Genomic DNA, 25,761 nt, shown 5'->3' on the forward strand with positions numbered 1-25,761 from the left:
TCAGTCTCGAGCACTAGCTAACCTAGGTGGTACTTTAGCCTTATCTGACACTTGGGATTTTGGAATTAATTGCGGATTATTATTTTTTCTACAATCTCACCATTTCTCTTATCATTACTTTATCTTGGATAATACTACAGGTTGTTTCTCTTTTTTCTTGGTCTTTCAAATACGTCGGGGTCTGACTGTAGTCACTAATTGCACTTACGCGTCAACGTTTCTTCCTTCTATCTAGCATTGGGCTCCAATTATCTCAAATCCTGACTTACCACACTCCCTTCGATCCTTGCATGGGATTCCCCTTTTCGTTCACTTTCTTGATGGTGCCTCTCAATGACATTTCATCTACTCACATGAATATTTCTGAATTGCAATTTGTTATCTCTTTCTATTTTCAGCCTTGAGAAAGCCCCGGTCTATATATAGCCAGAGGGGGCGAAACACGTGTTGGCTGATCCTCTATTCATCCTATGTTTATCATATTTGGATTTTGGACTTTGTTCTCTGTCCTACTAACCAGTGACTGACTGTGAAACTGGGACTTTAATGTTTGCACAACAATAAAATCAAGAACTCTCTGAGTGGGACTTCACCTCTTTTTGTTTACAGCCCGCTTGACTAGTGAATTAATAATTGCCAAATGTACAACCACATGCCTATGTTATTTGCCTTTCAAATAGGTAATGGCTATACTCATGTTTTCTATGTTTACAAATACTTTGACCTCTCATATTTTTTGTTATTTTTTAGCATTATACCCTTTCATCTATTTACATAATGTTTTTGGATTTTATAGCCCTCAGCAATTCGAGGCTGCTTTCATGATGGTGCCGGTCTCATGGGCAGCATGCACGCTACACATGCCTTATACCTGCTTATTTAAAGAGCTCAGACTCTTGCGCGCTGTGTGCAGCTGAGTGTGGCGTAGAATAAAGCGACCTCTGTGTAAGGTCGCTACATCTCTTCTGCCGGTAACATAGTAGCCCACTATATGGTATTTAGCTGTTTGAGATTATTCTTCACCTTCTTGTGAGTTTTATATATATATATATATATATATATATATATATATATATATATGTGTATATTTTTATTGGGGCTATTGGGACCCAGACATTTTTCAAGAGTATATTTGTGCAAGTACACAGCCATGCCTGGCACAACTTACTTTCGAATATTGAATCAGCCCTTACAATGGGTTTTCAATTAAAAAAACATTATGTATTATGACGTGACAACATTCTTTTCATGTATAGATCATTACGGGAGCTTTGGGGCCCGAACGTTTCATTAGACCTGTGGTGAGTATACGATTAATCATGCATAAGACCACTGACTTTAGGTACCTGATGAACTAGTTCCCTGACAGATTTACTTTGTTTTTACAGAGGTGCTTAATTACAATTTTAGTGTGATGTAAACAAGTGGCATTATTTCCAATAACTAGAAATGACACCTTTATTTCCTAGGTTTTAGCATTTTTCCTAGCTGACATTCATTGACGTGCTGTCTAAGCAGTCTATCCGAGAGGGTGCATCTCTTCCTTCTGTCCTGACGAAGACCCCTTGCACAAATCATTCTACAGTCAAAATGTTGACGCCTTGTACATATATGTGCTTGGACTGTATTATACAGGCTGGCTTGTCGTGAATGGACAAATATATGCCGACGATGGCCCTCTGAAAGCTTTTTGAATATGCAGCCAGGCATTCATTTGGATATCTTTTGAGTTCGTTCACCTTCACTACAGTCACTGCTACTGAGCACCCTCGGTGCTTCACCCTTTTATATGGAACACCAGTTTATATATATGTCAATTATAGATATTATTCAACGAAATCTCCTTAAAAAATAATGAGAGGTTTGTGTGTTTTCTAAGTGATTTATTACTGCAGGAGGACACAGTGACGGACTCCGTTAAACCATTAACAGTTACCCTGAGCACGGGTATCTGGGGGCTTTGGATGACCCAGCCGTGAACGCAGAAAGTCTCCTTTCCTGTGCGCCACGCTTGTCCCTGCGCGGGTGTAGTCACCTGCTTTTCCTAGTAAACGATAGATAAAGAGACAGGACTTTATATATCATGAGTGACAGTTCCCACAGCCAGTGTGTGTTGTTTCCGAATGATAACACCAGGAAGCAGTGCCTAGAGGGGGCCGACCCACTGCTTCTCTGTGTTTCTATTGTGGGATGATGACATTAGCTATGGAACATAGCTAAAGCTGTCTGCCACCAGACCTAATGTGTTTTTTTTCCTCCTGCACTGGATATTTCACTATGGCACAATGCACCAGACACTCTTTTCCATCTGTTGTGCATCCAGTGCTTCTACACGACACACAAACTTCTCATCAACACCTGGATGCGTTCACTGCTGAAGAGGGATAGTGCTTCTGCACATGAAAGGTATTGAATCAATAATTATTGCATGAGCTCTTTCAGAAAAGCCTCTAAAATAGTAAAATCGTGCCATTAAGTTGGATGCACCTTTCCTAAACGGAGCAGTGAGGTTCCACACCGAGCCTTACTCTAAACTTCTCGGTATGTTCTTCGTGTCCTGTGGGAAACTCTAAATCCACCAAAAGCCTTACGCATGTCCGCCCCACCTCTTGCGCAATCTGACCCCAGAAGCTTGCCAGTAAAATTCTGTGGCGTGTTGTTTCTTGAAGACACGCAGAGGAACGGGGGCGAGGACGCACACTCCCAAACATCTGGAAGCAGCAGCCCCTTGGAGGCGGAGAAAGGAAGAAAGAACTGGACCAGAACACATCAGCTTGGCTCTGTCCCAGCAGCCATCTGCGCCGATGGATGTGGCAGCCGTCCTGAAAGGAGATGGTTAGCATCTGATCCCTTCACGTTGATCGCACCATTCACTGGTCTCCTTTAACTCCCAGAGCCCCGTCGGCGAAGTGTCCACTGCTACATCCATCGAGGAACATACTACGCCTAGGCAGGAGCACCTCTGCCACCAGAAGACCAGCTTCTGTAGGAGAAGCCGTAGGTAAGGGAACCTTCACTTGGGACTCGCGGGTTTCTCTATACAAGGACTTAGCTTTGTTGCTTCACTCCTGGCATCAGGATACCCTGGGTACTCTTTCTACAGACTCTTGCAGTCTGGCACTTTAGTCTTGTTTGTTCAGTGTTAAGTGACCACCAACTACATCTCCCAGAATGCATTAGTTTGTTAAACTAAAGGCTAGAACTAGACAGATGGTGATCCCCAGTAGCACTGAGTCATGTTGTAACCCGAAGCATGGGCTAAAACGACCTATTGTACATAATTCATATATTTGTTTTACATTTCAGCACAATTTGAGTAATTTGTCCGTGGAGAAATGGGGCAATCACAATTATAAGAAGTATAGAACCAGGACCCATTGCAATACTCCGATTTGTGAGAATCAGGACAGTGATCCATGTTTTGGCATGAATGGAATGTAAGTCAGCCGTTCCCTAATGATCAAATAGCCGCAAGTCATGTGTGACACCACTTGGCGGCCATGTCTTTCAAGATGATGATGTCGAAGGCTATCAAAGTAGCGTCCAGGGTTTCTGAAAGAGTGGAGAACAGCTATAAACTTACTCCATGCCAAGAGTAAGAGTCCTGAGTTTTTCTACAGCATCACTAAAAACGTTGGCACCTGCAGGTTTATAATTCTAATGGGAAAGTTACTACATATGCAAGCAGGCTTGCTGCTGACTGAATGTCCCCATCCTTTCACCAGCCGCTTGCCAACTAAGGGTATGGTTACCAGACAACCAAATGCCACCGGGTTTCAGTTCTCCCTCCCTGACCTTGTATTGTCTTTTATAAAACATAATTTTCAATGTTGTTAGTTTATTTGGTTTGGTTGAGTTGAAGTGGCCGATGACCCGGACTCACAAAATGCACTGATGAGTTACATGAAACAGGACTGGAAACTTAGCGAAGCACTAACAGAGTTATCTGTTAGCCCTGTGTGTGGGACACTTTTTTTTTTTTTTTAAAGAGGTCACATCGACTGGTTTTCTTAATGATCATTTCCGCTGCTGAAAGGATTATCGAATGGCATCATCTGACAAAAATATTGTGTCCCAAATATTGTATACAAAAATATCATACAATAGAAGTTAATGATAGGTAATCTACACCCAATGTGAGAATGGTTTTGCAAATAATATTTAGGCCAAGATATGTATGTCAAAAGATATTTTTGTTATGGATGCAACCTAAGGGATCTCTTTTAAAAGAGGCAGTAGCTCCCCGTTGTAACTTAGGAGATCCAAAAAGTTGTCATCACCACCTTTTGATTGTGCATTTGCTCCCATGTTCTGTCAAAATGGGTGCAGTATAAACCATGCTAAATAATGCATAATAATGTCATTGACGTCCATTCACCAAAATATGATGGGTAGTCGAAGGGACATCACACGCGTTGAAATCACAGTGTTGGCCTCTTGTCCAACCCCAATCCACTCAACAGCCTCCCATTTGCTATTGATGGCAAGTGGATGGGCAGAAACTTCAAACAATGGTGAGTAAACAAGACTCCTAGAGCCCTGATTACCTTTTTGTTCCAGCCACTGCCATCATGATCTTCCATACCAGGAGTGGCAAAGGCATGGTCAGTATTACCAAAGAGTGTGCCAGGAGCAACAGTTGCTACTCCTTAGTACCCTAATTGGCACCTATAGAAAATATCTGAGAGTGTTCATGTTACCTAATATACTCATTTTGGAAACAGATAGAAAAACTGTGATTGTGCTAAAGAAACTGAGCAGTGTGAATTACGCGCGACTGTAATAGCTGTCAACTACCCGCATTCCAAGAAGGTCGCATGCAGTCAGATGACTTTTTAGCCTGACATTTGTACTTTTGTGTTTCCCATTAATAGCACTTTACAAATAGCATGATCCTTAATATTCTAGAATCCAGAATGCAATTGGATAAAAAAACAGAGGGGCTGAGATGACCCTTCTAGCATCAGGCAAATTGGATCGTTGCGGGGAATTGACCCAAACCATTATGCAGAAATGTTTTTGGGTGAAATACAGAAGATTTCTAAAATCTCCACAAGCCTCATAAGCTATTTCTATGTGTGCCCAGAACCGTGAAATTTAGGAGTTCTGACGAATTTTGTCTTAGACAGCACTGGATGAATTTGCCACACATGGTGTGTAAGGATGGAGTTATGGACATGAATGAATGCATCACTAAGTGATTACCACTGGAAAATAAAGGACATTTTCATATTTTATATTCATAAAAAAAGCTTGAAGAAAAATCATATTGGTATGGAGTGGGCAAATGTTGACCACGAAGAACAAGTGCCAAAAGGCCCTTTCAGTGTAGTGGCAAAGAAAGGTGACACAAACCCAGATGTGGACAGCGCTTTATGGAACAATGAACACGTTCGAGTTGTGTTGAAATAACCCTCCTAAGCACACAAGCAGTGGGTAATGCGTTGAGAAACAAATATTATGAAAGAATCATAAAAAGGAGTGCCAGGCACAAGATTCGCTCACAAAGATACACATGCCTTGGTGCCATGTGGTGTCATTTGCGGAAATTTGCTAAGCAAACAATTATATTTATTCGATGCATATTTACATTTTTATGTATGAATGCAGGGATTATGACAAAGACAGACTTTATTGGAGGAAAGCACCAAGCTTAAAAAACAGATGTGGTGTTATGGCCACAGCTGCCGATTTTGGAATAAAGAAACCGGGAGTGAGTCTTGGCTCCGGCTCAACATCTTGTGATTCTGGGCAAATCACTTAATCTCCCCTCGCCCCCCCAAAAATGAATGTGTCCTTGTATAGTGTAATTGATGCTCCTGTGAAGCGCTCCAATACATTTGGATCGAGTTCGCGCTATTTAAAACTGCAACAAAAAAAAACTCACCAGTAATCTTAGATCAAAGGTGTCACTTTACAAATTAGAAATGGTCAAAACAATGTTCTTTTACAAGGAAACCTATTCCAGTACTTACTCCCCAGATCTCTGTGCCCCAGTTTAGCCAGCTTGTATTTCATGGCACCCATGGGTCCCAAGGGGCTCAGTGTCTTATAGGTCCCAGTATAATAAGGAAGTGCCACCCGGGCTGCAGTTTGAATTATAACAAACAACAATATTCAGGCTTCAGTGGCCTCCTCAGGCCTTTCTGGCCCGAGTACCACTGCACCTGCTGCACCAATGGAAGTTACACCATGTTGGTGAGGTGAGCAGTGGCGTAAGGCGAAATGGTGCCCCCCACAGAATCTGGCGAGGGGCCCTTAAGTCTCCCATATCTCACAGATATTCATTGACCTTAGGCAGAATGGGGCCCTTTGAAGTGTTGGGGCCTGCCCTGAAGCCTCCCCCACTCCGCGCCACAGGGAATGTGGGGCCAGTGTTACGACCCTGGAGGTGAGACCCACAGGAAAAAGAACATGCAGTGCACGCTGCATGCATGGTCCCTTCCTTTGTTACATGCTCTGCTTCATGCTGTTAGCGCTTAAGTTAGTGTCAGAGCCCCTTGTTTAGTTGCAGTGTATCACTATCTCAGTCACATAGACCCCAATTTTGTTGGTTGCAGATCTTGCCTACCATATGTGCACCTAAGACACGTTTCCTCACAAGAATTCGGCTCCAGACATTTTAAACACTTTAAACACCCAAAAGCAAATCAATACAAGCACTGTCCTAAATAAGATCTTCTGGAAACCAGTTTAGCAAGGAGAAACCTTACACGTTTGTACTTTGCAAAGTTCCCTCACTTCTACTGTTGCAAAGTTTCACTTTTCCATTCTTGTTGGACCTGGCTTTTTGACAGGGACATCCCCAAACTTTTTGCCTCCTTCCTCCTATTTTTTCTGACCTGTTGTTGTTGGCTTTTGACCTCTGAGCACGTTACCACTGCTAACCAGTGCTAAAGTGCATATGCTCTCTGTGTAAATTGTACTATTGATTGGTTTATCCATGATTGACTATTTAATTTACCTGTAAGTCCCTATTAGAGTGCCCTACATGTGCCTAGGGCATGTAGATTAAATGCTACTAGTGGGCCTGCAGCACTGGTTGTGCCACCCACCTCAGTAGCCCCTTAACCTTGTCTCAGGCCTGCCATTGCAAGGCCTGTGTGTGCAGTTTCACTGCCACTTCGACTTGGCATTTAAAAGTACTTGCCAAGCCTAGAACTCCCCTTTTTCTACATATAAGTCATCCCTAATGTGTGCCCTAGGTATCCCCTAGAGCAGGGTGCTGTGTAGGTAAAAGGCAGGACATGTACCTGTGTAGTTATGTGTCCTGGTAGTGTAAAACTCCTAAATTCGTTTTTACACTACTGTGAGGCCTGCTCCCTTCATAGGCTAACATTGGGGCTGCCCTCATACACTGTTGAAGCGGCAGCTGCTGATCTGAAAGGAGCAGGAAGGTCATATTTAGTATGGCCAGAATGGTAATACAAAATCCTGCTGACTGATGAAGTCGGATTTAATATTACTATTCTAGAAATGCCACTTTTAGAAAGTGAGCATTTCTTTGCACTAAAATCTTGTTGTGCCCTTCAATCCACGTCTGGCTAGGTTTAGTTGACAGCTCCTTGTGCATTCACTCAGACACACCCCAAACACAGGGTACTCAGCCTCACTTGCATACATCTGCATTTTGAATGGGTCTTCCTGGGCTGGGAGAGTGGAGGGCCTGCCCTCACACAAAGGACTGCCACACCCCCTACTGGGACTCTGGCAGACAGGATTGAGCTGAAAGGGAACCGGGTGCATTTCTTAGAGACTCTTTGAAGTCACCCCCACTTCAAAGGCACAACTTAGTATAAAACAGGGCCTCTGCCCTACCTCATCAGACACTTGCTGGAGAAGAAACCTGAACCAGAAACTACATCCTGCCAAGAAGAACTGCCTGGCTGCTCAAAGGACTCACCTGTCTGCTTTCTCCAAAGGACTGCTGTCTTGCTGTTGCCCTGCTGCCTTGCTGAACTCTTGTCTGGCTGTGAAAGTGCTCTCCAAGGGCTTGGATAGAGCTTGCCTCCTGTTCCTTGAAGTCTCAGGACCAAAAAGACTTCTGCCTTTCACGTGGACGCTCCGTGCGCCGAAAATTTCGACGCACAGCTTGTTTCGCGGCGAGAAAAACGCCGCACACCGACGCTGATCAACGCGACGCCCTCGGGACGATCGAGACTTCGACGCACAACCTCGCAAGGACAAAGCCGCCCGACTTCCAAGGAGAAATCGACGCGACGCCTACCGTGAGTGCGAAACTTTGACGCACGGCCTCGCAAGGACAACGCCGCCCGACTTCCAAGGAGAAATCGACGCGACGCCTGCCGTGAGACCAAAATTTCGACGCACGGCCTCGCAAGGAAAACGACGCCCGACTTCCAAGGAGAAATCGACGCGACGCCTACCGTGAGATCGAAACTTCGACGCGCAGCCCCGCAGAACGACGCGCAGCCGGAAAATAAGCAGGAGAATCCACGCACAGACCCGGGACATCTGGTAATCCCCGCGATCCACAAAAAGAGACTGTCTGCGCGCCGGAAAACGACGCCCGACTTCCCCGCGTGGAAAAGAACGACGCAAGTCTGTGTGTGCTGAGCGGAAAACGACGCACACACCCCTTTTTCCACGCATCTCTTCTCCTGTGGCCCTCTGAGGAGATTTCCCACCAGAAACCAGGTACTCTGTGCTTGAAAGACACTTTATTGCTTTTTAAAGACTTAAAGACTCTTAATATCACTTTTCAGTGATATCTTTACAAATTCGTATTGCAACTTTGATCGTTTTGACCTACAATTATCCAGATAAATATTCTATATTTTTCTAAACACTGTGTGGTGTATTTTTGTGGTGTTATACTATGGTGTTGTATGATTTATTGCACACATGCTTTACACATTGCCTTCTAAGTTAAGCCTGACTGCTCGTGCCAAGCTACCGGAGGGTGAGCACAGGCTGATTTTGGATTGTGTGTGACTTACCCTGACTAGAGTGAGGGTTCTTGCTTGGACAGAGGGCAACCTAACTGCCAACCAAAAACCCCATTTCTAACATTGGTGATCAGCGGTGAGGATAGGACTTGTGTTTGTGCAGTGACATACAGTAGCTAAGTATTTCACTACCTACCCACAGTTGAAGGTCAACTTGATTTTTGATCTCTTTTTTGACTTTTGGTCTCTGATGTCCTCCTGGATATACTATTGATATTTTGGACTTTGGATTTTGGTTTTTGCTGGTAAGATCCTATCAGAATGGGATCGCTTACCTACTTATTCTTTTTGCCTACTGACCACCTCACTAAGGCTGACCTAAGGAAGCTTTGCAGAGAATGTGGCCTTCCTGTAGCAAAGAGATCTACTAAAGCAGAGATGCTACGTGCCTACATAGTCTGGGAGGAAGACAGATGGGCAGAGAGAGAGGCAGCAAGAAACCAAATGACTAAGTACCCCTCAGAGGAGGAGGAGGACGACTCAGATGAGGAAAGAGACCCAGTGAAAAAAGAATGGCTCATGGCTCAAGCACGGTGGATGGAAGAGCTAGATGAGTTTATTGAAAGGGCTGAGGCAGCAAGTCTCTTAGCCCTGGAAGAAGAAAAGATTGCAGCTCAAGAGCTGAGCTGTAAAGAGCTGAAACTGGAGGCCGGAAGGGCTGAGTCCAGTTCAGATGGTGGCAGCAAAAATCTTGCATCTAGTACTGCTGAAGAAGGGCACAAGCCCAGAGATGTGGTACCCAACTTGAAGAAGAGAGTTGACACACCCCAGGCGGTTCAAGGGTATGAGGTAGTTCCCGTTATGCACAGGGTCCCTGAGAAAGATTGGGGAACTGGCACAGGGAGTCATATTCCTACTGGGGGGAGGGACACTTTACTGACTCTAGCAGAGAGTGACAGAGAAAAGGGTTCCCCCCTGGTGGACGTCCTGGATATAGAGTGTAGAGACATCCCAGAAGAGTTTGGGTTGAGTGTCAGGGACAAACAGATACTGTCTCACCAGTCTCAGGAGGGTGAAGTAGAGTGCTTTTCCAAGGTTGAGTTACTAGGTGGTTGGGTGAAGGGTACTGTGGTTAATACATGTGAAGGGCAGAGTGATGTAATTGCTGGAGAGCATATGTCTGGTCCTTATTTTCCAGAGCTACGCCAACACCAGGTGGAGTGTGAGTTCTCTGACCCCAGGGAACTTACAGTGGAGGCAGACTTTTGGGTGAGTACCAGAGAGTCTGAAGAGGCATTTGGGGGTGCTCCTGAAGGGAGTGGTCTATGTGGTTCCCGACCAAGTGAGGTGGGAAAGGATTGTAGTGTCCCAGGTAGGTCTCAGAGCCTAACCTGTACCGTAGGGCCACCTTTTGAGGGAAGCCCCGCAGTGGCAGAAGAACTTGGGGGGGATGACTGTAGACAGCATCCCAACAGTTCTGGTGTCTGGCAGTACCACTCCTAGTGAGGGGGTGCAGAAGTCCAGACATAGGGTTGAGAGGGGGTGGCAGACCCCAGTGGAGGATCTTGAAAGTCAGGGGTCAGCTCTGAGAGCAGAGCCCCCCAGGAATGACCCAGGTGAGACCGTTTCTGGTTTGGGGGAAACCCAGACTCTGCCGGATGGGCAGAGGTCGGGAGGCCTGCGCCAACCAGACTCTTGTGTGGCCCTTGGGGACGGCGTGTCCCTTGTGGGGGGTGAGAGTGCCCCCCAGGAAGTCCTGGCATGCCAGGCAAGGATTCAACCTCAGGGTGGTGACTCTGGGTTGGATAACCGGGTTCAGAGGTTAAACTTTGACCTGGTGGGGGGTAGATGTGCCCCCCAGAAAGTCCTGGAATGCCAGGCAATGGCTCAACCTCAGGGTGGTGACTCTGGGTTGGCTTACCAGGTGAAGAGGTCAAACTCTGACCTGGTGGGGGGTAGGTGTGCCCCCCAGAAAGTCCTGGCGTGCCAGGCAGTTGTCCAACCTCAGGGTGTCGACTCTGGGTTGGATGGCCAGGTTCAGAGGTTAAACTCTGACCTGGTGGGAGGTAGGTGTGCCTCCCAGAAAGTCCTGGGGTGCCAGGCAATTGCCCAACCTCAGGGTGGTGACTCTGGGTTGGCTAACCCGGTTCAGAGGTTAAACTCTGACCTGGTGGGAGGTAGGTGTGCCTCCCTGAAAGTCCTGGCCTGCCAGGCAATGGTTCAACCTCAGGGTGGTGACTCTGGGTTGGATATCCAGGTTCAGAGGTTAACCTCTGACCTGGTGGGGGGTAGGTGTGCCCCCCAGAAAGTCCTGGCGTGCCAGGCAATTGTTCAACCTCAGAGTGCTGACTCTGGGTTGGATACCCCGGTTCAGAGGTTAAACTCTGACCTGGTGGGAGGCAGGTGTGCCTCCCAAGAAGCCCTGCTGTGCCAGGCAATTGTCCAACCTCAGGGTGTTGACTCTGGGTTGGATGACCAGGTTCAGAGGTTAAACTCTGACCTGGTGGGGGGTAGGTGTGCCCCCCAGAAAGTCCTGGCGTGCCAGGCAATTGCCCAACCTCAGGGTGGTGACCCTGGGTTGGGGAACCAGGCTCAGAGGTTAAACTCTGACCTGGTGGGAGGTAGGTGTGCCTCCCAGAAAGTCCTGGTGCGCCAGGCAATTGTTCAACTTCAGGGTGGTAACTCTGAGTTGAATGGCCCAGTTCAGAGGTTAAACTCTGACCTGGTGGAGGGTCAGTGTGCCCTCCAGAAAGGCCTGGCGTGCCAGGCAATTGTTCAACCTCAGAGTGCTGACTCTGGGTTGGATACCCAGGTTCAGAGGTTAAACTCTGACCTGGTGGGAGGCAGGTGTGCCTCCCAAGAAGCCCTGCTGTGCCAGGCAATTGTCCAACCTCAGGGTGTTGACTCTGGGTTGGATGACCAGGTTCAGAGGTTAAACTCTGACCTGGTGGGGGGTAGGTGTGCCCCCCAGAAAGTCCTGGCGTGCCAGGCAATTGCCCAACCTCAGGGTGGTGACCCTGGGTTGGGGAACCAGGCTCAGAGGTTAAACTCTGACCTGGTGGGAGGTAGGTGTGCCTCCCAGAAAGTCCTGGTGCGCCAGGCAATTGTTCAACTTCAGGGTGGTGACTCTGAGTTGAATGGTCAGGTGCAGAGGTTAAACTCTGACCTGGTGGAGGGTCAGTGTGCCCTCCAGGAAGTCCTGGCGTGCCAGGCAATTGTTCAACTTCAGGGTGGTGACTCTGAGTTGAATGGGCAGGTGCAGAGGTTAAACTCTGACCTGGTGGGGGGTAGGTGTGCCTCCCAGGAAGTCCTGGTTTGCCAGGCGGTGATCCAGTCTGAGGGTACAGACCCTGGGCTGGAAGGCCAGGTTCAGGGTGTCCCCCCGGACCTGGAGGGAGGGGCTACTGATAACAGTGCCCCTACCATGTTGTCTTCTGAGGAGGCCACTCCTAGTTGGAGGGTGCTGGACCCCAGAAGGGAGGGCAGGGGGAGGGAAGCCTCACCCCGGGCCCTAGTCCAACCTGAAGGTACAGACCCCAGGTTGGAGGGCCAGTGGCAGGTTAACAGCCCTGCACTGGTGGAGGAATGGTACAGGGCGACTTCTGTAAGCCCCCTGGCCATGTTGGACTCTGGGGGTACCGCTCCAGGAGGGAGGGTACAAAGCCCCAGAGGGGAGGACCAGGTTCAGGCTGTCATCCCTGACCTGGTGGAAGGGAGAGTGGTTAAAGGGTGCCCAGCACCTGGGGCTACCGCCCCCCACTCTCCACAGCCACAGTGGTTGGAGAGCTTTGAGAGGCCTGGGGCCTGGCTCTCATCCCTGGCAGCTGTCAGTAATCACTGTGGCTTGCTGTCCGGGTGGACAGAGTTATCCCTGGGGAGGGGACAAGTGTCCCACCCCGGGGATAGAATGGGCAACACCACTGTGTTGGTCCTGGTGGTACTATCCTGCTCCTGGGATACATCTGTGAGCAATGTAAGGTTAGGTGCTGCACAGATGGGATCCGCAGGAAAGGAGAAAGGTTCCCCATGGATGGGCTTAGTGGGCCCTGAGAGTATGGACAGAGGGATCCAATTGGAGTCAGGAAGGCGAAGAACTGGAGCATGCCCCTGCTGTTGTGGGCCTGGGTCCTTGTTCTGTCGCCTCAAACAGGGAAGTACATCAGGATAGTGATTGTTCTCCCCTGGCTTTAGGCTGGTGGGGGGTCATGTTGGACCTGGCTTTTTGACAGGGACATCCCCAAACTTTTTGCCTCCTTCCTCCTATTTTTTCTGACCTGTTGTTGTTGGCTTTTGACCTCTGAGCACGTTACCACTGCTAACCAGTGCTAAAGTGCATATGCTCTCTGTGTAAATTGTACTATTGATTGGTTTATCCATGATTGACTATTTAATTTACCTGTAAGTCCCTATTAGAGTGCACTACATGTGCCTAGGGCATGTAGATTAAATGCTACTAGTGGGCCTGCAGCACTGGTTGTGCCACCCACCTCAGTAGCCCCTTAACCTTGTCTCAGGCCTGCCATTGCAAGGCCTGTGTGTGCAGTTTCACTGCCACTTCGACTTGGCATTTAAAAGTACTTGCCAAGCCTAGAACTCCCCTTTTTCTACATATAAGTCATCCCTAATGTGTGCCCTAGGTATCCCCTAGAGCAGGGTGCTGTGTAGGTAAAAGGCAGGACATGTACCTGTGTAGTTATGTGTCCTGGTAGTGTAAAACTCCTAAATTCGTTTTTACACTACTGTGAGGCCTGCTCCCTTCATAGGCTAACATTGGGGCTGCCCTCATACACTGTTGAAGCGGCAGCTGCTGATCTGAAAGGAGCAGGAAGGTCATATTTAGTATGGCCAGAATGGTAATACAAAATCCTGCTGACTGATGAAGTCGGATTTAATATTACTATTCTAGAAATGCCACTTTTAGAAAGTGAGCATTTCTTTGCACTAAAATCTTGTTGTGCCCTTCAATCCACGTCTGGCTAGGTTTAGTTGACAGCTCCTTGTGCATTCACTCAGACACACCCCAAACACAGGGTACTCAGCCTCACTTGCATACATCTGCATTTTGAATGGGTCTTCCTGGGCTGGGAGAGTGGAGGGCCTGCCCTCACACAAAGGACTGCCACACCCCCTACTGGGACTCTGGCAGACAGGATTGAGCTGAAAGGGAACCGGGTGCATTTCTTAGAGACTCTTTGAAGTCACCCCCACTTCAAAGGCACAACTTAGTATAAAACAGGGCCTCTGCCCTACCTCATCAGACACTTGCTGGAGAAGAAACCTGAACCAGAAACTACATCCTGCCAAGAAGAACTGCCTGGCTGCTCAAAGGACTCACCTGTCTGCTTTCTCCAAAGGACTGCTGTCTTGCTGTTGCCCTGCTGCCTTGCTGAACTCTTGTCTGGCTGTGAAAGTGCTCTCCAAGGGCTTGGATAGAGCTTGCCTCCTGTTCCTTGAAGTCTCAGGACCAAAAAGACTTCTGCCTTTCACGTGGACGCTCCGTGCGCCGAAAATTTCGACGCACAGCTTGTTTCGCGGCGAGAAAAACGCCGCACACCGACGCTGATCAACGCGACGCCCTCGGGACGATCGAGACTTCGACGCACAACCTCGCAAGGACAAAGCCGCCCGACTTCCAAGGAGAAATCGACGCGACGCCTACCGTGAGTGCGAAACTTTGACGCACGGCCTCGCAAGGACAACGCCGCCCGACTTCCAAGGAGAAATCGACGCGACGCCTGCCGTGAGACCAAAATTTCGACGCACGGCCTCGCAAGGAAAACGACGCCCGACTTCCAAGGAGAAATCGACGCGACGCCTACCGTGAGATCGAAACTTCGACGCGCAGCCCCGCAGAACGACGCGCAGCCGGAAAATAAGCAGGAGAATCCACGCACAGACCCGGGACATCTGGTAATCCCCGCGATCCACAAAAAGAGACTGTCTGCGCGCCGGAAAACGACGCCCGACTTCCCCGCGTGGAAAAGAACGACGCAAGTCTGTGTGTGCTGAGCGGAAAACGACGCACACACCCCTTTTTCCACGCATCTCTTCTCCTGTGGCCCTCTGAGGAGATTTCCCACCAGAAACCAGGTACTCTGTGCTTGAAAGACACTTTATTGCTTTTTAAAGACTTAAAGACTCTTAATATCACTTTTCAGTGATATCTTTACAAATTCGTATTGCAACTTTGATCGTTTTGACCTACAATTATCCAGATAAATATTCTATATTTTTCTAAACACTGTGTGGTGTATTTTTGTGGTGTTATACTATGGTGTTGTATGATTTATTGCACACATGCTTTACACATTGCCTTCTAAGTTAAGCCTGACTGCTCGTGCCAAGCTACCGGAGGGTGAGCACAGGCTGATTTTGGATTGTGTGTGACTTACCCTGACTAGAGTGAGGGTTCTTGCTTGGACAGAGGGCAACCTAACTGCCAACCAAAAACCCCATTTCTAACAATTCTCATTCCCCGCAGCCTGTTGTCCTGCCCAACATGGATGGGACATTGGACTACAGTGAAAAGTGTTATCTTGCTGTCACTCTGGGCTGCCGTAGCCATGAGTGCCACTGCGGAAACACACTAGCCATCACTTGGCAGCCGCAGCCTCTCCTTTCCCTGCTGCCAGAAGTCCTATCCTTCTGAGGGGTATAAATGTGGTTCAATTACACATGTTATTTGGAACAATAAACCCATACCCACACATTTATTAATACAGCACAGAGGTCGTATTCCATGTATTTCTACAATACAGTGCAACTGACTTAAGAAAACAATGTTAAATGCAGTAGCGGCTGCTGCCAGGAAGAAGTCGGGGGTCAGGGGCCAGTGGGGGGCCAGGGGGCGCAATAATAAAAAAAAATACCTGCCGCCTCGGTGTTCCGCTGCCTCGGCTCTTCTTGTCTTCTTCCTCCCCTACCCACCCAATCCCGACACTTCACTCATGTTGTTACCAAGCATGAGAGTAGTGCAGGGATTGGCCTGAGAAGGCTGAAATGCTGCTGAGGGAGGGAGTGAAAGACTGAGCTTGGTTTCCACCCAGTTGTGCAACACAGCTGCCTGGAGAGCTCTAAGTCGGCATGTCAGTTTGTCCGGTCTCAGACGGCCGGCTAAGCTGACATGTGCACTTAGAAGTGCACAAACCACTCCTCCTCCCCCTGCTGACACAGAGGATGCTGGTCCCACCCCGCCCTAAGTGGAAAAGTAAAGTGATAATAAAATACTTTACTTTATTTTTTTGCTTTCAGCAGCAGGACGATGCTCCTCCGCCATAGCTGAGGGGCTGCCCCTAGCTAAAAGTCTCAAATGTTCCATTGTAGAATCACATTTTAACAAATCAAAAGGGGCCTTCCCGCAGGGAATTAGGACTGGGAATATACTTATCTGCATGGATTTAACCTCTTGTGCTCTGGTTATGATTAAATACTGTTTTTTGTAACCACTGCATATGAAATCAGAGCATGATATACACTATACATGAAGATCCACTGAGTGTTATTTGCTTTCACTGTTATACAGAGATGGGGCGTGTCACGACCTCCTGAGGCTTCACGGCTCTTGAGTCATGGCCCTGTCCCTCATTCAACAATGGTAATAAATAACATATTGTACTCTACACATCTTCATTTATTCCGAGTGCATGTGTAACTCTCTCGTCCCAGCAACCTCTTTCATAACTCCTCTTAATACAGAGTGCCATAAAATGTTTTAGTTTGGGCAGTTAGAGTACCACTGCTGCGGTTGGCGGTGCTCTAGAATCCATTGTGCATTGTATGGCTAGGGAGCCATCCTTGTACTCGGTTTTGTGTCCGCTGTAAGCTCTGTGCTAGATAGCGCTTGCATAGTGACACTGAGCATCCAATCAAGTCTTGTTTCGTGCATGCTTCTATAAAGGTGATTAAGCAGCACCTTTGTTTCACGTTCACCCCAATGTGCAGAAAGCGTCAGGTTTCGCGTCCATTGCTGATAGTTATGCTTGTGGTCTCTTGTTGCAGATGAGATCTAGTGATTAGGAACATTGTATGTGTTACATTTTGGGAACTTGACGGGGGTCCCTCCATTCAGATTTTGGTTTGCTTCTCTCAAAAGACCTAAATATTTTTAAAATGTACTGATTTACCCTTTGTGGGTCGTGTTTCTTGTGTCATCTGTCACATCTCTGGATCAGACTGATAGATCTGCAGGTTACTTCAAATGTACCAATCACTTATTCTCAATAAGGCAGTGTATCGATCCTAATAAGTCTTTGACATGTTATTGGGTTCTATTTGTTATATTCATCTGTAGATTCTCCGAATAACATTTCTCATGTAAGGGCCTCGGGCTACATTTTATTTTAGGGGACAGTATATTTAATGACTTTTATGACGGTTATGTTGCCTTTGTTGTGTAAGGAGCTCTGTAGTTTTTACATATAACGAGTTAAACCTTTGGCAGTGGACCAAACCTTGTGTCCCCGTTTTAACTGTAGACAACAGGAGTTCCAAGTCTTGGGTCATGGAGGGTGGTTCTACGCCAGGTTGTAATGATACTAACATTGGATACATTTACATAGAAGGAAACTAAGTAGGAAACATTTGCATAGCCAGTGGTTATCCTGAAAATCTGATCTGGTATGACTGTCTCTCGTGGACCATCACTGGACACAAAAGTTCTGTCTGACATAGATACAGTGCTCTACAAATCGTTTACGAAAACTCCGTCCCATTGGGTGTAGATTTTCTATTATGAACTCCGACAGGGCAATTTGTTTGGTAAACCATATTTAGGATTTAATATTTGTCAAAATGTATTCTGACAATAGTCTGGTACCATACCCTAAAAAAGGAGACTACATACCCACAAGCTGCCTCTGCCTTAATGGCTCAATATCATAGATACTTATGCTAGGCAGCGATTGTAGTAGAAGACGGGCACATGCCATTCCTTTAGAAACAAACTATGCTGTTAGAGGAACGTGGTTATGGTTTTTGATAACTGTGTTTGTTACACAAATTAAAAAAAGCTAAACATCACTTCATGACTCCAGGTCCTTTCTCCGCCTAACCCTAATGCCTGAATTCAAGCAGGGCCTTGTTCCGCCTTGCTTATTTCAAACAGTAGACTTAGAACTGTGGAACAAAACCATTGAAATGCTTCAAAAGTTCAAATTAGCCATTTTAGCTAATCATGGGTGATTAGGTCGAACAGTGCATACGTTTTAGTATTTTGTAGATCTACTTTGGCAGCCAGGTCCACATGGCACTAGAATCCCCATGGTTAAAAATAGTACTGGATATAAATGTTTTTATTGGAATTTGTTCAAGGAATTCATCTTGACACTTCTCTTTAAAATCAGGATATTTCCATGAGTTACTAATCCTCAGTGGATTATGTGCTATGTGCAATTCTTCAGGAACCATTAATTTATTGATTCATGCAAAGTCAACAAACACGAAAAACGAATACAAACAAATGTTAAATAGATCATTGAAATATACATATTCATTTGTATCAACTATTCTGCTCATTAGAACGCCCAAGTCCTCTCTCAATAGTCCACAGGAAATGTCATCTCTCCTTTCCATAAGCCAATAAGCACAGAAATGGAACTGAAGACTATGTAAATGCTGTAATAGTTTCCTGCGTGCCCCAGTGCCATATAAAGGATTTTTGGGGACGCGAGTAAGACATAGTTTGTGTTTGAAACCGGATAATATTGAACAACATATTTGACTATCAGAAACGGAAGCACACAAAAGCAGCCAAAAACTCTTATTGGCTGGCACTCCCAAGCAGTGCCATACCAAAGCTTGAACAATATTTGCCAAAGCAATTGCTTTTTTCTTGCCATAATTCTTGTATGTCGTATTCAGTGTTTGTCCCATCAAGGAACGAAACTCTGGAACAGTCTGCCTATTAATATTCGAGCAAGCTCTCAGGAAATTACATTCCAAAAAACCCTGAAAACATGGTTATTCAGAGCCTGAACTTAAGTGGTGTTGTGTGTTTCTGCAATTTTGCCTGCAATATAAGCGCTACGAGGCCTTTGGGCAGTTTAAGCGCTATACAAGCAATCCTAACATAACATAACATAACATAGTCGGCTTGATGCTCCCTTTTCAGGAAAGACACAGTATGGCTTTGAGGATCTTCAGTCCACTAGTGCATAATATTGAAATAAGCCATGGACATGTAGTGCTTGAGTTTGTAGATTTAATAAAGAAATAATTCTAATCACAATTAAATCTCCCTTCACAGCTCTGAGACTTTTCATTGTTCCATTGGGTGAAACCTGATAATTGAAAGACAGGCTAGATGAGGAGAACAGTAAGGTAGGGGGCGAGAGGAGTGAAAGGCTGGCAGATGTAGTGTATGGAGAAAAGAAGTCAATTAGAGACATACGTACAAAGAGTTGACGATGAGAGGCGAGGTTGATATAATGGTAGAGGAAGACAAAGGATGAGTCAGACTGAACTTTCGAGTAGAGAGAAAGGTAGAGACATAGAGGGGAGGTACAGAGGCCTAAAAAAGAGGTAAATAGAGAGGTGAGATGGAGAGGGAGATGTCCAACAGAGAAGGAGCTAAGAGTTCTAGAAAGAGGGGGGAGAAAGAAATAATGACGTGGGACTGGTGAGGAGGCGGGACAGAGCTAGAAAGAGAGAGAGTAGGTGGAAAGGTGAGATAGCAAATGAATGGTTAGGTAAATGTGATTAAGTATTCAGAGAGAAAGGGGTGGAGTAGAGAGATGAGTTAGTGAAAGTTATGAGCTAATTAGAAACGGTATTCAACTCGGATTATTCTAGAGAAATAAAGAAGTACACACGGACACCTGAAGGAGAAGGGCAGACCTCAATGCTTCTCCTTGCACAACATTTTAATTTGACGTATTTACTAGTATTTATAAAAAAAAAAAAAACGTATTTTATTATAACACATGGACAGAGGGTACATGATACTATTAGCATGCTAAGTGTCATTTAGAAAGCATCAATTTGTTACATTATGCAGATATAATCACCAGCGTTCTTTTGGCTGAGGTCGATACAGGCCAAGTTTAATCGAGCATAGTCATTAAACAACCGTGGCAACGAATGTAGTAGTTACAGAATAGTTACGTCCATAAACATGTAATACACCCGCTGCCCCCACGTGGTTGGGTCGGACACTTCCGGTGATTAAGTGCGCGCATATGACAGTTAATGAAGGAGACAGAAGTCGTCCACAATGGCAAAATCGATAGATTATATGGCAGTGGCTACCTATGCCATCCAATTTGTGAGCGGGAATAACTAAGTAATATAAGAAACATCTGAATTCTGTTTCTGTATTTCGGCTGAGTGGTATTGAGGAATCAATGGGATATCCCAGCAAGAAGTTCCATTCCTTGTCCTGAAAGACCCTGTTTAGATCCATCCCCCATTTAGTTTTCAAAACTGTAAGTGGAAATTGCAGGTGTGACCATAACCCCTTGCAAAGCCATTTGAACGTATTTACTGGTATATGGCTGAAATATAACATCTGAGGATGTGGAATTCAGGGAAGTCATAAACACAGACTCTACACTTGACATATGAGTCTCCCTGCATCACACATGACACAACACACCAATATTCATTGGCATTCCAACACAACGCAACACGTACATGCTGCAAACACACATACTTGTACATCCATGACACAACATACACCCACCAGAGACACTGCATCCACATACCACACAACCAACACAATTACACACTCATGTATACAGACACACTCGTACAACATCACAACTACGCACACATCCTCACTACATCTCCTACCCCCTCACCCAGCCAATTGCATGGCGCACACACATACATGCACTGACTCACACGCACAACTTGGTGCACAACATGACAAGTACAGGTCCCCTTGCAGTGTGCACACATTGACACAGTTGACAACTGTGACTGTATCGTCATTGTGGTGCCAGCATTAATTTGGCAATGAATAATGACAGCTGTGTATGTGTGCGATAAGTGTTGTGTACCTGTGTGTCCCCAACCATGTCTGACCCACTTGTGTCCCCAACAAATGCATGTGACAGTCATTTATACAAATTACTGTGATATGTACCTGTCTGCAGTGGTCCTGTGCTCATGTGTGGTGACCCCCCCAACGTACAGAGCCAATGCATATTCCCTACCTTTTGTGTCCAGTGGTGGGGGGGTCGTGTTTTCTCTGGGTTCCCACAGCAGCAGAGACGGAGGGTTGTGTTCAGTAGCGTCCATCCGGAAACAGAAGTTCAAAAGGGAGAAAAGGAGAGCTTTCACCCCTTCCCCTGCCAATCCAGAAGTGGAGATGAGACCGCCCCTTTTTGCTTGGCGATAAGGTACATCCAAATCTGCACGGCAGGAAGTGTGGCTTGAGTTAGCCACCAGCCACCCTTTCCTATGGGACTGTGGCGGTGGATAGGAATTCATGGCAGAGTCAGCGGGCGCAGACAGTCTAAAGTCAGTGGGACTGCCAATATCTAAATTGGGTGGGCATGCCCCCAAGGCAGCGGGTGGGTTTTCCGTCGGAAAACCAACAGGAGGACCATTACCTCCAAGATCTAAATCAGTCCCTTTATTTTATAAAATAGCCAATATTTTTTAGGACTTTCAAACCAGAGAGAGGGAGAGAGTGTGTGTGCGTTTTTGTCTGTGTGTGTGTAAAAAAATCCTGGTGAAATGCGACAGACATTTCACCATACCCAACTGAAAGCACCTTACCAAACAATGTATCAGCAAATACACATATTAGGGTATGTGTAACCCCCAACACCCCATCAAAAGCTACAACCCTGGCCGTAGTACCCAAATGTAATAACACTGCATCATGAGATGATGATCCAGAGACAATGAAGTGTCCTCATGGGAAGTGCTTATTTTATTAAAAACAATGAGCTCCAGTGCCCGAAGCTATGCGTAGACACCCAAGGCCAGCGCCATTACATGTCACCATGCCAAATACCAAGACAGCATATTTTGGAATCTACTTTATGCCTCTTTAATTTCTTTCATACACTCCCTTCCCCTTTATCTCACTCCTGCAGGTTCCTGTTTTCTTCCTTTGTGGCAGGGTTCCCATCTTTATATTTCTCATTCTTTCCCCTTTGTTTGTTCTGCCCTTTCGTGAAATATACAACGAGGAAAAATAGGTGCCGGTCCCCAAATAAGAATGCTGGTGGACCCACTGACAATCACTGGCTCAAATTAGGCACTGCCTATGGGTTTCTGCATTCTGAAGTAAGGCTACAAAGCTTGGTGCTTGCTGTTCCATGAGGTGGCTGAAATGGAAACTGGTGAAGTTGGTTGTCATGAGCATCAGTGCCATCAGCCAGAGCTGAAGTTGACACAGTGGGACATGGAAGGGGGCATGTCTCTTCTACAGCCTTGCATCAGACTACATGTGCCCAACCTCCCTGCACACATCTCCTCCATGGAGTCCAGTGGGTGCCAGGGGCCGCTAGGTCCATTACGACCCATTACTGCTGGATTCAGACCTGTCCATCACCCTTCCTCCTTGCAGCAGCTGATGCCACACTTATACCTACCACTCTACAGCATGCATGATGGTAGGATCACTGGTGGCAGCAGTGTTCCGTTTCTGTGCTCCCAATGTGTAGCAGTATGTGAGAGAGGTGATGGCCAGACCACAGGCCCAGGTACGTGCCATCTGATTGGCAATCTGTACCCCCTGTGCTCTAACAACCCACCCCAAGTTATGTTGCAAAATCTAGCTTAATAAGTGTCTGCTACAGTAAATGTTGTGAGTGCAAGGAGAGGGATGTCGGTATGAGTGTAGGTGAGAAATGTGCCGGATGTAGGGTGAGTGGAATGTATTTTAAGTGTAGGGTGAGTGGAGTAATCACCCTCGAACATACTTAAGTACTCTCTCCACCATGGTCCTAAACTACCTTTGTTATGTGACCTCACTATCTAATATCGATACTTTAACTGTGTATGACCTTTGACTAACTAACTGCTGTAATTGCCTCATCTGGTAACTCCTGCCCGTATCTACCGATGTAAACTCCCCAGTTTAATTACTGTAACTGGATTGCGCTGTATCCCACATATCCTGCTACTATTGTAAAGCGACTTAATGCCTTTTTGCCAAGTTCGCACTGTATAACATTGCAAAAATGAAGTAAAGAGTGTCTGTATGAGCACAAGATGAACAGTGTGAGTGCAGTGTGAACACTGAGCCTTAGTGCAGTGTGGGCGGTGTGTATAGTGAGTGCCACATGAGGGGAGTGTCTTTATGAGTGCCTGGTGAGAGAAGTGTCTCTGTGGCTGCAGGGTGAGCAGTGGGCCTGTGTGAGTGCATGATGAACTTTGTGCCTCTGTGAGTGCAGGGCCACTAGTGAGCGTGTAAGAACACAGGTTGAACAATGTGCCTGAGTGCAAAGAGAGCATTGTGTATTGTGAGTGCAGGGTGTACAGTATGACTGTGTGAGTGCAGGGTGTTCAGTGTACCTGTGTGAGTAGAGTTTAAGCTGTATGCCTGTGTGAGTGTAGGGTGAGTAATGTGCATGAGTGTAGAGTGAGTACTGTGTATTGTGAGTGCAGTTTGAAGGGAGTATATGTATAAGTGCAGGGTGAGAGGTATGAATAAAAAAAATGAAGGGTGAGTAGTGTGCCTGTGTGCAGGATGAACAGTGTGAGTAGTGTGCATGTGTGAGTGCAGTCATAGCGGTGGGTCTCTGAGTGTAAGGTAAGGGCTGTACCCAGGCAAGTGTAGAGGGACCTGTATACCTCTGTGTTGCAGAGTGGGGAGTGCGCTTTGGTGAGTGACTGTGAAGTAGTATGTCTGTGTGAGTCTTTGGGGAGGGTGTTCCTGTGTGCAGGGACATGTCTCAGTCCTTATTGTTAGGGGGTGTGAGTTTCAGATTTCCCAGTAAGTAATATATGTACCCAACTAAATAATCCTTACCAGATTTTGCCGCTCATCAAGGCAAATAAGCATACAACCTTCATGTGACTTCACAATACCTTGGATTTGAAAGTGTATTTGACTTATTCAAGTTATGTAAGATTAATGTGCTCTGTATGAGTGCTAGGAGTGGCTGTCTGCATTTTATTACACTAATAACTTTTTATGTTTCATAATAAAAAACTGACTTGACACTTACAAATGTTTATTACTCAACTAAGCTTTAGAATGGCAAAAATAAGTCTATGCCTCACAGGCTACACGCAGAAGTTTGCAGCAGGTGCACAACTCATTGGGCTATTTTATCAGGAATGTATCTGGTGTGAAGTAGGTTGTTCAAGGATCTCTGCAACAAAAGCACTAACCTACTCAGATATTTTACATAGTGTACAAACCTTCGCAGAAGGCATATTAAACCTTTAAGCGAGTGGTTCTTAACCTGTGTCTGTGGACACCATAGGGACCCGCAAGGCCTACTCATGGTGTCCGTGATTGTGTTACGAAATAAAACACTAATAAAATGAATACATTAAAGTTAACTAAGTATGTAAGAATAAAGAAGCAAAACTGAAAATGTGAAAATCCTTTCAATATTTGATTGTGAATTAATCAAAATATTTCAAGATGTGAGCATTTGTTTGGTGTGTTCCTATTTTGTATAATAATTTGAAGTTCATATCATAGAAATTGCTTAGGCTAGGGGTCCACAGCATCCAATAATGACTCAGTGGGGGGTGTCTGGACTCCAGTAGTGATTCAGTTGGGGTCAGCAGAAGTCAAAAGCTTAAGAATTACTGCTTTAAACTATTTATGATTGATGAAGCCTGTGAACGGATTTGAAACCACATCCCTCCAGCAATTGCATTAACCACCTGTGTTATCCTACTAGTGTTGAACCCTTAAACATGACGAATTCACAGGTGTGTTAAATCTCTGAGCTATCTTGAAATGCATAAATTTTGACCACATGTTGAAGCTAGTGAGATTGTCATTTAATCACCAGAAACAAAAAAATACAAACAGAAAGTGTACTGATCTATTCATTGAAACCACAGTACCTAAAATATGCCTAGCCTTGGAAAATGGGGGGAATACTAGGGCCCTGCAAATGCAGGAGTTCACAGCAGGATCTTCCTGATTGACTACTTAGGGCACAGGGCAAGAACATCCGGACTAAAGCAATGAGGTTGATATGGCTGTAGTCTGGAGTATCAAGCAGGGGCTATCATGATACCTTAATATTGTATAAAAAATATTAAGGGCCAAATCGAAGTGCAATTAGGAACATATGGATTTACTAGTCATAACTCCACATTTGTGTACCTTGACAATATATATAGCAGCACTGTTGTAAGAAAATTGGGTTAATAGGGTACTGGTTAAGGAGAGGTGGAATCCTGCTCAAGCAGGAATCACAATCCTTGTCAGGGTGATGTCACAAGCAAACCTCAACTTAGCCTGTGCTCAACCCTGTGGTAGCTTGACAAAGAGCAGTCACGCATTAACCCAGTGACAGTTTGTCAAGTATTTTGTGCAACATTTCAAACTGTAATAACATAAAAATACCACACAAAAAGGATCCCACACCAAATTAGAAACAGAAAACAAATTCTAATAAATAAAACAAGACCAGAATGACAAAAATCTAATCAGTAGAAACGGAGATAGGCAATTTTAGAGATGTAAGTGAAATTAGTGCCAAAAAGAACATAGCGGCAAATGTAGTTATCTGGTCCCACCTGACCAGGACAAAGTCATAAGTTCAGACTGACCTCGATGGAGAGCCAGCTACATTGACCCATGCCTGCTGAACAAGAGCACGTTAGACCCTAGTTGTGGAGCTTTGCAGGTCCCGCGGTGAGGATGTGTTGCGCAGCCGACGCAATGTGAGGTCTGGGTCGGAGATGTGTTGCACAGCCTTGATTC

At 45.9% G+C, this 25,761-nt stretch overlaps 1 protein-coding gene across 8 annotated transcripts in view; it reads left to right on the forward strand.

The window, feature by feature from the left end:
• LOC138293019 (dimethylaniline monooxygenase [N-oxide-forming] 2-like) overlaps positions 1-25,761 on the forward strand; it is a 284,486-nt gene that overhangs the window by 64,846 nt on the left and 193,879 nt on the right. For 3 of the 8 annotated variants that reach the window (XM_069231986.1, XM_069231989.1, XM_069231992.1), the window contains exon 1: positions 2,344-3,001. The exons of the other annotated variants lie outside the window; for them this stretch is intronic. The gene's annotated coding sequence lies outside the window, so the exon portion shown is untranslated. Of the gene's footprint in view, positions 1-2,343; positions 3,002-25,761 lie in introns of those variants that run through there. 8 annotated transcript variants of the gene reach the window in all.

Source organism: Pleurodeles waltl, chromosome 4_2 (genome assembly GCF_031143425.1).
Source record: "Pleurodeles waltl isolate 20211129_DDA chromosome 4_2, aPleWal1.hap1.20221129, whole genome shotgun sequence".
Taxonomy (NCBI): Eukaryota; Metazoa; Chordata; class Amphibia; order Caudata; family Salamandridae; genus Pleurodeles; species Pleurodeles waltl.